Raw genomic sequence first — 10,776 nt, forward strand, 5'->3', positions numbered from 1 at the left:
TTTCTTTCTCTCCCTCTCTCTCTTCCTTTCTCTCCCTCTCTCTCCCTTCCTTCCTTCCTTCCTTCTTTCCTTCTTGACTTCCTTCCTTTCCCTCTCTTTCCTTCTTTTTCTTTCCTTCTCTCCTTCCTTCCTTCTTTTTTCTCTCTCCCTTGCTCACTCTTTCTTTTTCTTTCTGTTTCTTTACTTCCTGTTATTGTATTCAGAAAGTAGCAGCCTGGGGAAGTGCCAGTGGTGAGGCAAAAGACAGTCATAGAAGATACTGAATGCATCACATAGCTTTCAGCTTGGAAGAGCTATATTAACCAATTTTATAAAAGGAAAACTCATTTGCCAAAAATCAAGAAAATTTTGTGGCTTTGTTCTGTGTTCTGCCATTTGAACAGAAATGAGATCAAGGAAAATATTCTTGCTTGTACTGGAAAACTTACAATCAAAGATAGAAACAGTCTAGTCTTCCATCGACATTTTGAGTAAGGGTTACAAGACACATAACGCTTCTGATCACAGAGCTTTCCCAAGTACTGTGTGAAAGAGAAAACAGCCAAAATGTTCATGTGGCTTTAAAATATTAATTCGAATTTTGATATTACTGGGACATGTTAATGTTTTGCAAATGAAAATGGTAGACACAAGAAATGTTAAGTAATTTGCTTCAAGCCTCAATACTATTTTATCACTAGAAGTACAGTCTTTGTACTCATTAACTTAAAAATTATCTTTTGTGAAATTTGCATTTTATGATTTTCAGAATCATTGTGAGTTCCTTTATCCTATGAATTTTTCATTCTTGATTTTTAAATGCATACTTCAGTGAGCAGGAGAATAATTTCTAATACTAGTCTTGAGAATCATATTTAGGGGGTATATTTTCTAAACATTTACGTAATTTTCTTGTATATTTTACTTGAATAGCTGTGTATATATTTCTTTTAGCTTCTGTCTTTCAAAATTCTGCAGATACAACTTTATAAATTTATGACCCTTAATCATTCTGAATGTGATTCCTTTGTAGGCATTTTGTTTTTACTAATTGAATGCTTGAAAGATTTATTTTTTTTTTCCTTAAAATTCAAAAATTTATCTAGGTCACAGGTTGGCATTGTTACCATTGTGTTAGTTTTTTATAGTGAGTTTTTAAATATTCACATGAAATCTTTTCATCAGCTCCAAAAAAAAAATAAGTGTTTTTAAGTATATTTTTGAATGATATTTCTCATCCAATTGTCCTAGTGATGTATCATTACATTTCTACTTGTTTAATCGCTGCTTTTATTTACATTCTAAAGGAGTTTTCCTCTAAGTTTTTCTTTACTTCTTTGATACCTTGGTCTTTCCTCTTACTTATGTCTTTTACTGTTGTGGATGGATAAACTTTACAAATCTGTTACTCCATACTAATCTCCATTTCATTCTTTTTAAAAAATTCTTCCTAGATAGATTGTCTAATTTCAGCTTCTTGTTATCTCTTTATAATTTCTTGAATTTACTGTGATAACATTCAATTGCAACAATATTCAGTAAGTCAACCATATATTTTCTCTAGTTTTCATCAGTTTCTTTTAGCCAATGGCTCTCAGATGCATGCTCTTCAGAGAGACATTCTTTGGTGGAAATATCTGGACAATGTTTGTTATCTACTTTTGTTTACTATCATTTCAAAGACCTAGCATAGGTGTATTTTCCACGTACTCATCTTTGAATGGCATGAGACCTGTTCAGCATTTGGCAGTGTGCGGGTTGGTGGAGTACCTTTAGCTCATCTTATTGTGTGTGTGAACATGGGAAGCTTCCATCCTCAGCCTCCATCTCCCAAGGCAAGACTATTTATGTCTAATAGTCTTCCATTCATGTTAGCTGCCTGGTGCATCTTCTCCAGCTTGAATTTTTCAGTTCTCTGACTTACCTTTGATAGATAGATATAGGTGTTCACCATCCAGTGTGAATCACTCCTGGTGTTCTTATCACCAGCTTTAATTATAATGCCTTCCTTAGTCCCTAAGCATCATAGGAAAGTGTGCCTATATTCATCCCTATCTACTTTTTAACCCATGTTGCATGTTGACAGCTGTAATTTTAAAAAATTTAAAAAATCAGTCATTTACAATAGTATGATGTCAGTATATTTATTTTATATTTGGCTTATATGACAATGCCATGCTATTTATCTTGTTGCTCACATTGTCCTAACTTTGTCCATTGGAAGTTCTTTTAATTATTTACATTTTAACTTTTGTGGGTACATAGTACATATATATGTATATATTTATGTAGTATATGAAATATTTGAGTATCCATATCCTCAAGCATTTATCCTTTGTGTTACAAACGATACAATTATACTCTTTAGTTATTTTTTAAAGCACCATTAAATTATTATTGACTATAATCCTCTCATCATGCTGTGAAATACTAGGTCTCTTTCACTCTTTCTGTGGTTTGTTTTTTGTTTTTTCCCATTAACAATCCCCACCTCCCTCTTCACTGCCCCCGGCAACTACACTTCCCAGCCTCTGGTAGCCATCCTTCCGCTCTGTCTCTCTATGAGGTCAATTGTTTTGATTTTTAGATCCAACAAATAAGTGAAAGCACACTATGTTTGTGTTTCTGTGCCTGCTTCTTTCACTAACGTAACGACCCCCAGTTCCATCTATCTTGCTGCTTCCTGTGTCCCTCTGATATATATACAGTCGTGTGTGTGTGTGTGTGTGTGTGTGTGTGTGTGTGTATTTTCTTTCTAAGCACTTTCCTACTGTCTGACACTACCAGTTTCCTGAGGCTTACCTTGTGTATTTTCTTCCCTAACCCTAGAATAAGCTATTTTTCCAAGAAACCGGGGTTCCTTTTATTAGAGAAAAATATTTAAGATGCAAAATCTGAAGGCTGGGAATATCTTTCATTAAAAAGAATTCATTCTAATAAACTGAACTGATGCTTATTTTCAGAATATCTGAAATTCAAGTTGATTCATGCTAATAATTTGTTTTGCTTTCCTGCTAAACTAATTAATACTGTGAATTCACAGAGCAAAAACAATGAGAGTTATGGCTTTTGGTTTAATGTTTTCCAGCAGGATTTAATATTTTACTATCCTGTCTAATTCAATTTTTAGCTTCTCCAATTGTGAGAAGTTATGTAAACAAAATAACAAATTTAAAATATTTACACAAACTGAAATTCAAGTCTACATTTTTACTTTAAAAACATAAACCAATGATGATATATTTTTATTTATAAAATGTATATATCTAAAAACACTATCTTTCTTTGTTTTTGAGACAGAAGTTTTGCACTGTTAGGAGAAAGGCTTATTAGCTTATCTTTGTGTGTTTTTTCTTTTCTTGTTGTGTTTTTTTTTGGGGGGGGGTTGTATTTATAGCCTCACAATTCTATCACAAAAATAAAAAAAAAAAACATACAGCACTGTTGATATTTCTTATAAAAACCGTAACAAAAGAAGTAATGAAATTAGACAATAAACCATAGGCTCTGGAGAGGGGAACTAAAGTGGAATTAGTACAGATACAAAATTACTTTCACATGAACTTTAAAAATATACGTGGAGGCCGGGTGCAGTGGCTCACGCCTATAATCCCAGCACTTTGGGAGGCCGAGGCAGGTGGATCACAAGGTCAGGAGATCGAGACCATCTTGGCTAACATGGTGAAACCCCGTCACTACTAAAAATACAAAAAATTAGCCTGGCGTGGTGGCGGGTGCCTGTAGTCCCAGCTACTCGGGAGGCTGAGGCAGGAGAATGGCGTGAACCCGAGAGGCAGAGCTTGCAGTGAGCCGAGATCGTGTCACTGCACTCCAGCCTGGGAGAGAGAGTGAGACCCTGTCTCAAAAATAAAATCTAATAAAGTAATATATATTTGGAATGAAATTATAAGGAAAACCATATTATTTGGAATTTAGATATATGAATTCAATTCTGAATTCACAGGTGGTGTAACCTGGGGCCAATGCCTTACCAAATCTGACTTACAGTTTCTTATCAAAAACTGAAGAGAATTTCCTACTCAGCTTATCTGCTAGGATTCTTGTGAGATCAAATAACATAATTAAAGCACATGAAGGCTATTTTTAAACTGCAAAATGTTATGCAAATGTAAATGTACGACTTTTGTTAGGCTTAATGAATATGCATCATGACATTGTTAATAGGAACTGGAATTCTTAGACTGAAAGGAAAAACGTAGATAATGAAGTTATTTTAAAGGCATGTCCATGAAACTTACAGCTCATTTTTTTAAGCTCTAATGGCTAACACAGTACAGCAACAGTCTGAGTCAGTAAATGCTTGAATAAAAGCAAAAACATCAAAAATATTATTTTTAAAAAATTTCTGTTCCTACTGACAGTGGCCTCATTCAGAATGGCCTACTTTGATGGCCTTTGAGCCAAACAACTTCTCTTTGTATTCTAACCAATCTGCCTCAATAGTATTGTGTGTTATGTTTCTAAAACCCTTTCATTGATCTGCAATACTCAATGTCTCCTCATTGCTATAGAAAAATTCTACATTTTTCAATACAATATTAAAACATCTAACTTTCCTTTCCATGTCTATTTCCACTACTCTATCATACAAGAGTTATGTCTCAGCTAAAACTGGTTACTACTTTTTAAGTGAACATATACTACTTTTTTTTCTGCTTAAGAATGATAAATAGTAGTTATTATGAGAAAGCAGCAAGTGTGTGTTTACGTCTTACAAAATAGCATTGCATTGGCAGCTCTACATAAAAGAAAATGAAAAAAGTTTGAGTACATATTTTCAAATTACACAATAGTGTTCAAGAGATGAGAATTACCCAAGAAAAGACATTGGGCTATTATAGATAAATTACTGGTTTAGATTATTAGTTTATTGGGAATTTTAAAAATCAAGGTTGCTAGTATTGAAAGGCAGTCCTAGAGGGTAAACAGGACTTGAGTTAGATCTTGATTTACAACAGGGCATATCTGTGTATTCTCTGCATACAAGTGAACATTCTGATTCAGAACAAAAAATGAAAAATATCTAATGGGCAAAATGATTGTGGTAATGAATGTCCCACACTTTTTCATTTATTTGTGAATTCAACAAATATTTACCGATCACTATGTACTAGTTACTTTTCAACCCACTAGGCATAAAGCAGGAAAGAAAACAAGCCCTTGCTCTCAAAGAACTTTCATTTTTGTGGCAGCAGGCTGATCAAAACAGAGAAACAAAAAGACTTGATAGGTAGCAGACAATGCTAGGAAGAAAAATAAAGCTGAGGATGGTGCTGGGAAGTGATGGAAGCAGGATGGTAGCTGTTTTCTACAGGGAAGTCAGGGAAGACCTCCCTGGTGAGTGCATTTCTGAGAAAGACCTGTGCACTTGGGGAGACTGACTCATGTGCCTACCTGGAAGAGGGCCAATCTAGAGGACAGGAAATGCCAACACCCTGGGAGAAGAGCATGCTTGAAATGTTCTGGAACAGTTATGGGGCTTCACAGCGATACAGAGAGGGTATGTGAGGGAAAACAGAGTTAGAAGGTGTGGTTAGAGAAGTAGCAGTAAATATGATCATGGAGGGCCTTCAGGCCAGCAGATGGACTTTGGATGCTATTCTGGGAAAGACAGGATGTTGGAATTGGCTGTGAGCAGACAGGTAACATGATCAGACCTGGGTTTAAATTAATCACGCTGACTGTTGCTGAGAATAGACTTTGGGAGGCTCAAGGAGGAAAGAACAGTGAGGAGGAAAGAGTAATAATAAACAGGTAAGAGAAACCGGGGCTGGTTTAGGGCCGAAGCGGCAGGGATAGTGAGACGGGCCCTTTACTGATGTCCTGCTGCTTTTGCCATAAAGCAAAACTTCACTTGGCCCAAAGGCTTTTACTGTGTGATCCCCATCTGTGTCTCCAACCACATTTGGCTCCTCCTCTCCTGTTCCTGTTACTCTCCACGCTAATTTGTTCTGTGCAGTCTTTCAGCATAGGATCTTTGTAGGGGTTATTTCTTCTGGTATAAATATTCTTCCTGTCCTTATTCACCTAATTAAATCAGTGTCATCTTTTACATTTTAGTTTTCCAGGGAAGCTCTCTCCAATGTACCCACTGTGTCAAATTCTCTGAATACAGCTTCTCATATGTTGTATTTATACTTCAGAGCAGTGCCCACCGTTGACATTTTGCATGTATTTACATCACTCTTTGCTTATTATTACTCTGTCTAGTCAGACTATGAGAGTGATGATGGAAGGAACGAAATGGTTTTCTCTGTTCACCATTAACTACCTCAATGCCTACTATAGTGTCTGTATTTGTTGAGAAAGAAGGAATGAACATCCAGCAGGTAGTAGAACGGATCTCATGCATTCAGACTTGTATTTGGCAGGAGCATACATGGATTGGTGTGTTTTTGTTTTGAAACTGAAGGGCTTTAGTTTCTTCATCTATAAAATTCAGAAGTTTGGAATTGCTGGGGTAATAGAGTGTCAGTTTTCCTCATCCTCTAAAATTTCAGATCAAGAGTAACATTACAGACAACACTAATGTCTTTTTTTGATTATGGTGTGATATTTATGTCATTACAATTACTTTTTGTTTTTGGATTGAGGAGAATGAGGAGTCTGAAAAATGTAAGTATGCGACTGGGTGCGGTGGCTCATGCCTGTCATCCCAGAGCTTTGGGAGGCCCAGCACTTGAACCCAAGTTTTGAGACCGGCCTGGGAAACGTGATGAAACCTTGCCTCTATATAAAAATATGAAAAATCAAATGGGTATGGTGGCATGTGCCTGTAGTCCCAGCTACTCTGGAGGCTGAGGTGGAAGGATCACTTGAGCCTGGGAGTTCGGGGTTGCAGTGAGCCAAGATTGCACCACTGCACTGAAGCTTGTGTGACAAAATGAGACCCTGTCTCAAAAACAAAACAAACCAAAACAAAGTAAAATAAATATGTACTATAGAAGTAGAATAGACTACCAATGAAAATGGGCATGAATGAGGTAGAGCAAATTAAGACAAGAAAGCTTGAGAGGAAAGTTTCAGTGGCTCTGTGTAGTGGCAGAGGGGACCGGAGTCTCCATGTGGTGAAGTAAGAGGTGGGTGCTCAGGAATCAGGATTCTGGGGCCTGAAAACAGTGGACAGAGCCTAGAGAATACTCATGAGTCAAACAGGTTTCTCAACTGTTACCCCAAATCAGAGACGAGACTAGCCCTTTATGGTTCATTTGGCACCCAGGAGAGTGGTCAGTTCAGAAGCTTAACACTCGCCTATTTCAAGAACTAAGGAAAATGTCCATCCAGTCACTGAGCACAAAGACATCAGCCTCTAAATATTTGAAGGTAAAAACCAGGACAGGAAAATATACACTTAAAATATACACTTAATTGGTGTTTATCCAATTAAGAAGCTTGAACCTGCTTGTTGTGTTTATGTATGTTTGAGAAGAATGGTGGTAACACTGAAAATGGGAGCAAATTAGGATTAATTTTCACAGGTTCCAGTGCAATGAGGACAGTAAGAAGAAAAGTGCTTGAGGTTACACCCACCTTTCATTTAGAAACTATAATTTCTAAATCATTTTAAAAAACATAATGTAATTATACTCTGACATAATAAGTCATGTTATGGATTGACTTGTGCTCCCTCAAAATTCACTGGTTGGAACCCTAACCCTCAATGTCACTGCATTTGGAGATAGAGTCTTAAAGGACATAATTGAAATTAAATGAGGCCATCTGGGTGAAGTCCTAATTCAATAGGACTGGTGTCCTTATAAGAAGAGGAAGAGACACCAGAGATAGATGCATACAGAAGAAAGACCATGTGAGGACAGGGTGGGAAGCCGCCCAGGAGAGAGGCCTCACTGGATGTTTCTGACACCTTGATCTTGGATTTCTAGTCTCCAGAACTGTGAGAAAATAAATTGCTGTTGTTTAAGCCACATTATTTTGTTATGGAAGCCCAAGTTGACTAACACAGGTAAAAACAAAATGTTTCTTCTCTCATACAGATTTATGGGATTCACATCTCTCCAATATCCATTTCTCTCAATACCACCAGAAGAACTCATGGGAAACATCTTTAATTCAACAATGTGTTCTCTCACTTTGAGAAATAATGAATGAAAATGTGTAAGGAAAGATAGTCCAGGAAATGGGAGCAAGATAATTAAGGATACATCCATGTGTCTCATGTGTCATGCTTGAGACGTAAGTTGTGCATAGATTGTGGGGATACAATATACATGGATGCTATGTTAAAATGTAATAGTTTTGTGAGCCATACCAGAGGTTGGCCTGGGAATTGGAAAATATGAATACTTCTGCATGGTAGCAAACAGTCTATTTAAATGAAAGCATACAAAACAAAACAAACATTTATTGAGATGATTGGATAACAGTTTTTATGAATGAGATCACGGTCTTAGCTCGATGCTGTGGTTAGTAGGACCAGGTTACAAATAAGCCCTTCCACTCACTTTGTTTGAATTGGGATTCATTTCCCAATTTGCTCCAATACCTGGGCTTTCTAACTAGTCACTGTTGGAAATTCTGCAGCATAACCCTAGAAACAACATCAGTGACATTATTTATATCCCAGAGAAAGAGTCTTTAAATAATGCACACAATCCTTTGACCTGCCCTCCATTTCCTTTTTTCTCTCTTTTTAAAACCATTATATTATTTCAGCTCTACCAAATTTCCTGGGAAATGAAAAGTCAATGAAGTTTTTCATCTGACCGGATAACATTTTGAACCATCAGGCAACAAACTGAAGTTGGTTTCCAAGTATTCACTATTTCTTGTTGTCATTAATACTTTCCTATTGATAATAATAGCATTTGTCACATGAAACTTAATATTATTCAGTACAATAAGGCAGAATAAAGGAAGGAAATTACTTTAGCTAGGGGGCCAAAAGGGCTTCCTGTGTTTCTTTGTAACCCAGAATAAACCACATGGCACCTATGTTATTGAATCTAGAAAGAGGTATTTTCTTTCATTATGTTCCCTGTATCATTTCAGAGCGTCACTTGTCATGAGACTAAGATTTGGACACAGGACATTTTAGAATCTTAAAGGGCAGGAAATGATGAAGCAAAACCTATGAATTCAACTGGAGATTAACTAGTATAACAAACAGGAGGTGAAAAAAACAAAACAAACAAACAGAAAACACCTATAGGGTAGTGACCAACGACACACGGATTAGAGCAGCTTCAGTCTATAATGGGTGCATTATAACTGAGTAGTAGAATATGCAGGGCAGGGACTTCCTTTGAATTTAGTAACATTCATCTTCCATAAAATTCCTCTGCTTTGCAACATGTAACAGGTAGATTGATCTCTCCTCTCTAGAGAGTTCTAGAAAGTAGTTCAGGTTCTAGCAAAAAGGTTCCTCTTCCAGCTTGGAAATAAGAGGGTATTCAGGAGACACAGGCAGAAACTTAGTAGAAAGCACTAGACAAATACAGCTGGATTGAGAAGAGTCTAGCATCCTGGTAGATGCATAGACTCCCAGGTCCTAAATTTAAATCCGCAAGACACATTTTCAGTATCTTCTGACGGTAAGTTTCAGTGTCTCTAAAATGTTGACAACCAGCTGCAGTGTCTCTAAAATGTTGACAACTGTAAGAATCCCATTTAAAACCTGTTAATGTAAGAAGTCTTTTTCAGCAATTCTAGAATTAACCTGAGATTCTTCATTTCAAACAGGTTCCCTGGTGATGATGAATCCACAGAATACACCTTGAGAAGCAAGGTTGTAGAGGTTATTATGTTTTCAATCTTTTTACAAAACTTCAATTTAATTGTACTTGTTTTTTACTAAATTGATCATCAGAAACATGTAAAGACTGCTCAAATGAAAATGTGCACACTTCATCTCAGGTGAATCAAATTCAGTAGGTCTGAAGTGGAACCTAAGGATCTAGTTGGTTGGTGCTGAATTTTAAGTTTTCCAAAGATTAAGAAGTGCAGTTTAGCACTACATTCCAGTGCACGAAATGAACCTGAGGCAGCAGGCTGAGGATTTTCTTATTATTATCTGACATCAGTCGCTGTGTATGGCTAGAGAATGAAGTGATTACAATGTTCACTTTTTAAAATAATGTTATTTCGTTTATTGCTCTACTCTCAACAATCGATAGAACTACTAGACATAAAATCAGCAGAAACTAGAATTTAAACAGATTCTCGTTTACATATATAGACTATTCCACCCAACAATACAGATGCTCAACTTACCATGATGGGGTCATGTTCCAATATCTTAAATTTATGATGGGTTTATCAGGACATAACCCCATCATAAGTTGAGAAGTGCACATTGTTTTCCAACCATCATAAAGTCAAAAAAATTATAACTCAAAACAGGTCAGAACTGTCTCTGTGTGTGTGTGTGTGTGTGTATATAATATATACATGTATTACATATATATATATGTATTACTCTACACAATTATTTCCCATCCACATAAATATATATATATATATGTGTGTGCGTGTGTGTGTATATGTGTGTGTGAGAATACATATATATATGTGTGTGTGTGCATATGTGTGTGTGTGAATACACCAAAGGACAAAATTATAGCAAAAATTTAAAGATATAAATTGGCTTTATTTGTGATTCTAGAATCAGGCAACATTTTATTCCAAAAAAGAGAATAAATATTCCAATGAGCCGAGCAAAAGAGTTTGTTTTCATAGACAGAGAAGGGCTGAAGAAAGTAGAAATAAGGAACAAAAAAGAGATTGGTAACCTCGAAGTTGCTTTCCTTATTAAGTGAA

The sequence above is a fragment of the Mandrillus leucophaeus genome, unplaced genomic scaffold, assembly GCF_000951045.1.
Source record: "Mandrillus leucophaeus isolate KB7577 unplaced genomic scaffold, Mleu.le_1.0 Scaffold144, whole genome shotgun sequence".
Lineage (NCBI taxonomy): Eukaryota > Metazoa > Chordata > Mammalia > Primates > Cercopithecidae > Mandrillus > Mandrillus leucophaeus.